The sequence below is a fragment of the Triticum aestivum genome, chromosome 2B, assembly GCF_018294505.1.
Source record: "Triticum aestivum cultivar Chinese Spring chromosome 2B, IWGSC CS RefSeq v2.1, whole genome shotgun sequence".
Classification (NCBI taxonomy): Eukaryota; Viridiplantae; Streptophyta; class Magnoliopsida; order Poales; family Poaceae; genus Triticum; species Triticum aestivum.
The window spans coordinates 105,052,417-105,060,975 of NC_057798.1; positions in this window are offsets into that span (position 1 = coordinate 105,052,417).

Genomic DNA, 8,559 nt, shown 5'->3' on the forward strand with positions numbered 1-8,559 from the left:
AGTACCAAATACCGAGGGGTTGCTATAAACACTAGTAAAGCACACATCAAACACTTGTATATCAAATATACCCTTTTTCACTTTGCCATCCTTCTTATCCACCAAATATTTAGGGTAGTTCTGCTTCCAGTGACCATTTCCTTTGCAGTGTAAGCACTCAGTTTCAGGCTTTGGTTCAGCTTTGGGCTTCTTCGTGGGAGTGACAACTTGCTTGTCAATCTACTTGAAGTTCCCCTTTCTTTCCCTTTGCCCTTTTCTTGAAACTAGTGATCTTGTCAACCATCAACACTTGATGCTCTTTCTTGATTTCTACCTTCGTTGATTTCAACATCACGAAGAGCTCGGGAATCATTTTCATCATCCCTTGCATACTATAGTTCATCACGAAGTTCTACTAACTTGGTGATGGTGACTAGAGAATTCTGTCAATCACTATCTTATCTGGAAGATTAACTCCCACTGAATTCAAGCGATTGAAGTACCCAGACAATCTGAGCACATGCTCACTAGTTGAGCGATTCTCGTCCATCTTTTAGCTATAGAACTTGTTGGAGACTTCATATCTCTCAACTCGGGTATTTGCTTGAAATATTAACTTCAATTCCTGGAACATCTCATATGGTCCATGACGTTCAAAACGTCTTTGAAGTCCCGATTCTAAGCCGTTAAGCATGGTGCACTAAACTATCAAGTAGTCATCATATTGAGCTAGCCAGACGTTCATAACTTCTGCATCTGCTCCTGCAATAGGTCTGTCACCTAGCGGTGCATTAAGGACATAATTCTTCTGTGCAGCAATGAGGATTTAACCTCAGATCACGGATCAAATCCGCAACATTGCTACTAACATTTTTCAACACAATTTTCTCTAGGAACATATCAAAATAAACACAGGGAAGCAACAACGCGAGCTATTGATCTACAACATGATTTGCAAAATACTACCAGGACTAAGTTCATGATAAATTTAAGTTCAATTTAATCATATTACTTAAGAACTCCCACTTAGATAGACATCCCTCTAATCCTCTAAGTGATCACGTGATCCAAATCAACTAAACCATGTCCGATCATCACGTGAGATGGAGTAGTTTCATCGGTGAACATCATTATGTTGATCATATCTACTATATGATTCACGCTCGACCTTTCGGTCTCCGTGTTCCGAGGCCATATCTGCATATGCTAGGCTCGTCAAGTTTAACCTGAGTATTCTGCGTGCGCAACTGTTTTGCACCCGTTGTATTTGAACGTAGAGCCTATCACACCCGATCATCACGTGGTGTCTCAGCACGAAGAACTTTTGCAACGGTGCATACTCAGGGAGAACACTTCTTGATAATTTAGTGAGAGATCATCTTATAATGCTACCGTCAATCAAAGCAAGATAAGATGCATAAAAAGATAAACATCACATGCAATCAATATAAGTGATATGATATGGCCATCATCATCTTGTGCTTGTGATCTCCATCTCCGAAGCACCGTCATGATCACCATCGTCACCGGCGCGACACCTTGATCTCCATCGTAGCATCGTTGTCGTCTCGCCAATCTTATGCTTCCACGACTATCACTACCGTTTAGTAATAAAGTAAAGCATTACATCGCGATTGCATTGCATACAATAAAGCGACAACCATATGGCTCCTGCCAGTTGCCGATAACTTGGTTACAAAACATGATCATCTCATACAATAAAATTCAGCATCATGCCTTGACCATATCACATCACAACATGCCCTGCAAAAACAAGTTAGACGTCCTCTACTTTGTTGTTGCATGTTTTACGTGGCTGCTACGGGCTTAAGTAAGAACCAATCTCACCTACGCATCAAAAACCACAACGATAGTTTGTCAAATAGACTCCGTTTTAACCTTCGCAAGGACCGGGCGTAGCCATACTTGGTTCAACTAAAGTTGGAGAGGCAGTCGCCCGCAAGCCATCTCTGTGCAAAGCACGTCGAGGGAACCGGTCTCGCGTAAGCGTACGCGTAAGGTTGGTCCGGGTCGTCTCGTCCAACAATGCCGCTGAACCAAAATATGACATGCTGGTAGGCAGTATGACTTGTATCGTCCACAACTCACTTGTGTTCTACTCGTGCATATAACATCAACATCATTAACCTAGGCTCGGATGCCACTGTTGGGTTTCGTAGTAATTTCAAAAATTTTCCTACGCGCACACAGGATCATGTGATGCATAGCAACGAGGGGAGAGTGTTGTCTACGTACCCAACGCAGACCGACTGCGGAAGCGATGACATGACGTAGAGGAAGTAGTCGTACGTCTTCACGATCCAACCGATCAAGCACCGAAACTACGGCACCTCCGAGTTCGAGCACACGTTCAGCCCGATGACGATCCCCGGACTCCGATCCAGCAAAGTGTCGGGGAAGAGTTTCGTCAGCACGACGGCGTGGTGACGATCTTGATGAACTACAGCAGCAGGGCTTCGCCTAAACTCCGCTACAGTATTATCGAGGAATATGGTGGCAGGGGGCACCGCACACGGCTAAGGAATCGATCACGTGGATCAACTTGTGTCAACTTGTGTGTTTAGAGGTGCCCCTGCCTCCGTATATAAAGGATGGAGGAGGAGGAGGCCGGCCAAGGCAAAGGTGCGGCCAGGATAGGGAGTCCTACTAGGACTCCAAGTCCTAGTAGGAGTCCACCAAGAGGGGAGGAAGGGAGAAGGAATAGGAGGAGAAGGAGAGGTGGCCGGCCCCTTTTTCCCTAGTCCAATTCGGACCAAAGGGGAGGGGGGGCGCAGCAGCCTTTTTCCTCTTCCCACTAAAGCCCATCAAGGCCCATTACTTCTCCCGTAACTACCCGGTACTCCGAAAAATACCCGAATCACTCGGAACCTTTCCGATGTCCGAATATAGTCGTCCAATATATCGATCTTTACGTCTCGACCATTTCGAGACTCCTCGTCATGTCCCCGATCTCATCCGGGACTCCGAACTCCTTCGGTACATCAAAATGCATAAACTCATAATATAACTGTCATCGTAACCTTAAGCGTGCGGACCCTACGGGTTCGAGAACAATGTAGACATGACCGAGACATGTCTCCGGTCAATAACCAATAGCGGGACCTGGATGCCCATATTGGCTCCTACATATTCTACGAAGATCTTTATCGGTCAGACCGCATAACAACATACGTTGTTCCCTTTGTCATCGGTATGTTACTTGCCCGAGATTTGATCGTCGGTATCCAATACCTAGTTCAATCTCGTTACCGGCAAGTCTCTTTACTCGTTCCGTAATACATCATCTCACAACTAACATATTAGTTGCAGTGCTTGCAAGGCTTATGTGATGTGCATTACCGAGAGGGCCCAGAGATACCTCTCCGACAATCGGAGTGACAAATCCTAATCTCGAAATACGCCAACCCAACATCGACCATTGGAGACACCTGTAGTACTCCTTTATAATCACCCATTTACGTTGTGACGTTTGGTAGTACCCAAAGTGTTCCTCCGGTAAACGGGAGTTGCATAATCTCATAGTCATAGGAACATGTATAAGTCATGAAGAAAGCAATAGCAACATACTAAACGATCAGGTGCTAAGCTAATGGAATGGGTCATGTCAATCAGATCATTCTACTAATGATGTGACCTCGTTAATCAAATAACAACTCATTGTTCATGGTTAGGAAACATAACCATCTTTGATTAACGAGCTAGTCAAGTAGAGGCATACTAGTGACACTCTGTTTGTCTATGTATTCACACATGTATTATGTTTCCGGTTAATACAATTCTAGCATGAATAATAAACATTTATCATGATATAAGGAAATAAATAATAACTTTATTATTGCCTCTAGGGAATATTTCCTTCAAGATCTTGGTGACACGTAGGAAAATTTTGAATTTCTGCTACGTTCCCCAACAGTGGTATCAGAGCCAGGTCTATTGCGTAGATTCTTTGCACGAGTAGAACACAAAGTAGTTGTGGGCGTTGATTTTGTTCAATATGCTTATCGTTACTAGTCCAATCTTGTTTCGACGATATTGTGGGATGAAGCGGCCCGGACCGACCTTACACGTACTCTTACGTGAGATAGGTTCCACCGACTGACATGCACTTGGTGCATAAGGTGGCTAGCGGGTGCCAGTCTCTCCCACTTTAGTTGGAACGGATTGATGAAAAGGGTCCTTATGAAGGGTAAATAGCAATTGGCATATCACGTTGTGGTTTTGCGTAGGTAAGAAACGTTCTTGCTAGAAACCCATAGCAGCCACGTAAAACATGCAAACAACAATTAGAGGACGTCTAACTTGTTTTTGTAGGGTATGCTATGTGATGTGATATGGCCAAGAAGAATGTGATGAATGATATGTGATGTATGAGATTGATCATGTTCTTGTAATAGGAATCACGACTTGCATGTCGATGAATATGACAACCGGTAGGAGCCATAGGAGTTGTCTTTATTTATTGTATGACCTGCGTGTCATTGAACAACGCCATGTAATTACTTTACTTTATTGCTAACCGGTAGCCATAGTAGTAGAAGTAATTAGTTGGCAAGAAAACTTCATGAAGACACGATGATGGAGATCATGATGATGGAGATCATGGTGTCATGCCGGTGACGATGATGATCATGGAGCCCCGAAGATGGAGATCAAAAGGAGCAAAATGTTATTGGCCATATCATGTCACTATTTGATTGCATGTGATGTTTATCATGTTTATGCATCTTATTTGCTTAGAACGACGATAGTAAATAAGATGATCCCTCATTAAAATTTCAAGAAAGTGTCCCCCCTAACTATGCACCATTGCGAAAGTTAGTCATTTCGAAGCACCACGTGATGATCGGGTGTGATAGATTCTTACGTTCACATACAACGGGTGTAAGCCAGATTTACACACGCGAAACACTTAGGTTAACTTGACGAGCCTAGCATGTACAGACATGGCCTCGGAACACAAGAGACCGAAAGGTCGAGCATGAGTCGTATAGTAGATACGATCAACATGAAGATGTTCACCGATGATGACTAGTCCGTCTCACGTGATGATCGGACACGGCCTAGTTGACTCGGATCATGTAATCACTTAGATGACTAGAGGGATGTCTATCTGAGTGGGAGTTCATGAGATGAACTTAATTATCCTGAACATAGTCAAAAGATCTTTGCAAATTATGTCGTAAGCTCGCGCTTTAGTTCCACTGTTTAGATATGTTCCTAGAGAAAATATAGTTGAAAGTTGACAGTAGCGATTATGCGATCAGTAGAAAGATATGTCCTTAATGCACCGCTCAATGTGCAGAACCCCAAAACGTCGTCTGTGGATGTTGCAAACATCGAACATACACGTTTTGATAACTACGTGATAGTTCAGTTAAACGGTTTAGAGTAGAGGCACCAAAGACGTTTTCAAAATGTCGCGGAACATATGAGATGTTTCGAGGGCTGAAATTGGGATTTCAGGCTCGTGCCCACGTCAAGAGGTATGAGACCTCCGACGAATTTCTTAGCCTACAAACTAAGGGAGAAAGCTCAATTGATGAGCTTGTGCTCAGATTGTCTGAGTGCAATAATCACTTGAATCGAGTGGGAGTTGATCTTCCAGATGAGATAGTGATGTTTCTCCAAAGTCATTGCCACCAAGCTGCTAGAGCTTCGTGATGAACTATAACATATCAGGGATACATATGATGATCCTTGAGGTATTCACGATGTTTGACACCGCGAAAGTAGAAATCAAGAAGGACCATCAATTGTTGATGGTTGGTGAAACCACTAGTTTCAAGAAGGTCAAGGGCAAGAAGGGATACTTCATGAAATGGCAAATAAGTTGCTGCTCTAGTGAAGAAACCCAAGGTTGAACCCAAACCCGAGACTAAGTGCTTCTGTAATAAGGGGAACAACCACTGGAGCAGCATTACCCTAGATACTTGGTAGATGAGAAGGCTGGCAAGGTCGATAGAAGTATATTGGATATACATTATGTTAAGGTGTACTTTACTATTACTCCTAGTAGCACCAGGGTATTAAGATACCGGTTCGGTTGCTAAGTGTTAGTAACTTGAAATAAAATAGCTACGGAATAAACGGAGACTAGCTAAAGGAGAGCTGACGATATGTGTTGGAAGTGTTTCCAATTTTGATGTGATCAAACATCGCACGCTCCCTCTACCATCAAGATTAGTATTAAACCTGAATAATTGTCATTTGGTGTTTGCGTTGAGCATAGACATGATTGGATTATGTCTATCGCAATACGGTTATTCATTTAAGGAGAATAATGGTTACTCTGTTTATTTGAATAATACCTTCAATGGTATTGCACCTAATAGGAATGGTTTATTGAATCTCGATCGTAGTGATACACATTTTCATGCCAAAAGATATAAGATAGTAATGATAGTACCACTTACTTGTGGCACTGCCATGTAAGTCATATTGGTGTAAAACGCATGAAGGAGCTCCATGTTGATGGATCTTTGGACTCACTCATTTTTGAAAAGTTTGAGACATGCAAACCATGTCTATTGGTGTATACGCATGAAGAAACTCCATGCAGATGGATTGTTTGGACTCACTTGATTTTGAATCACTTGAGATATGCAAATCATACCACATGGCCAAGATGACTGAAAAGCCTCGTTTTCAGTAAGATGGAACAAGATAGCAACTTGTTGGAAGTAACACATTTTGATGTGTGTAGTCCAATGAGTGCTGAGGCATGCAGTGAATATCATTATGTTCTTACTTCACAGATGATTCGAGTAGATGTTGAGTATATTTACTTGATGAAACAGAAGTCTGAATTATTGAATGGTTCAAGTAATTTCAGAGTGAAGTTGAAGGTCATTGTGACAAGAGGATAAAATGTCTATGATATGATCATAGAGATGAGTATCTGAGTTACGAGCTTTGGCACACAATTAAGACATTGTGGAAATTGTTTCACAATTAATACCGCCTGGAACACCATAGTGTGATGGTGTGTCCGAACATCATAGTTGCACCCTATTGGATATGGTGCGTACCATGATGTCTCTTATCGAATTACCACTATCGTTCATGGGTTAGGCATTAGAGACAACCACACTCACTTTAATAGGGCACCACGTAATTCCGTTGAGACGACACCGTTTGAACTATGGTTTGGAGAAACCTAAGTTGTTGTTTCTTGAAAGTTTGGGGCTGCGACGCTTATGTGAAAAGGTTTCATCGTTATAAGCTCGAACTCAAAACGGATAAATACATCTTCATAGGATACCCAAAATGGTTGGGTATACCTCCTATCTCAAATCCGGAAGCAAAAGTAATTGTTTCTAGAAATGGGTCCTTTCTCGGGGAAAAGTTTCTCTCGAAAGAATTGAGTGGGAGGATGGTGGAGACTTGATGAGGTTATTGAACCATCACTTCAACCAGTGTGTAGCAGGGCACAGAAAGTTGTTCATGTGGCACCTACACCAATTGAAGTAGAAGCTTATGATAGTGATCATGAAGTTTTGGATCAAGTCACTACCGCACCTCGTAGGGTGACAGGGATGTGTACTACTTCAGAGTGGTACAGTAATCCTGTCTTAGAGGTCATGTTGCTAGACAACAATGAACCTACGAGCTATGGAGAAGCGATGGTGGGCCTGGATTCCGACAAATGGCTAGAGGCCATAAAATCCGAGAGAGGATCCATGACTTTGGAAGAAATACTTGATGGTCGTAAGGCCGTTGGGTAAAGATGGATTTTAAAAGGAAGACAGACAATGATGGTAAGAATCACCATTAAGAAAGCTCGACTTGTCGTTAAGATGTTTTCCGACAAGTTCAAGGAGTTGACTACGATGAGATTTTCTCATCCGTAGCGATGCTTAAGTCCGTCGGAATCATGTTAGCATTAGCTGCATTTATGAAATCTGGCAGATGGATGTCAAGACGAGTTTCCTTACCAGTTTTCGTAAGGAAAGGTTGTATGTGATACAATCAGAAAAGTTCTGTCGATCCTAAGGATGCTAAAAGGTATGCTCGCTCCAGCGATCCTTCTAAGGACTGGAGTAAGCATCTCGGAGTTGGAATGTGCGCTTTGATGAGATGATCAAAGATTTTGGGTTTATACAAAGTTCATGAGAAACTTGTATTTCCAAAGAAGTGAGTGGGAGCACTATAGAATTTCTGATGAGTATATGTTGTTGACGTATTGTTGATCAGAAATGATGTAGAATTTCTGGAAAGCATATAGGGTTATTTGAAAGGTGTTTTTCAATAGAAAACCTGGATTAAGCTACTTGAACATTGAGCATCAAGATCTATGAGGATAGATCAAAAAATGCTAAATGGTACTTTCAAATGAGCACATACCTTGACGTGATCTTGGAGGTGTTCATGATGGATCAGTCAAAGAAGGAGTTCTTGCCTGAGATGTGAGGTACGAAGTTAAGACTTAAAGCTCGACCACGGCAGAATAGAGAGAAAGGACGAAGGTCGTCCCCTATGCTTTAGACGTAGGCTCTACAGTATGCTATGCTGTGTACCGCACCTGATGTGTGCCTTGCTACATATTTGGCAAGAGGGTAC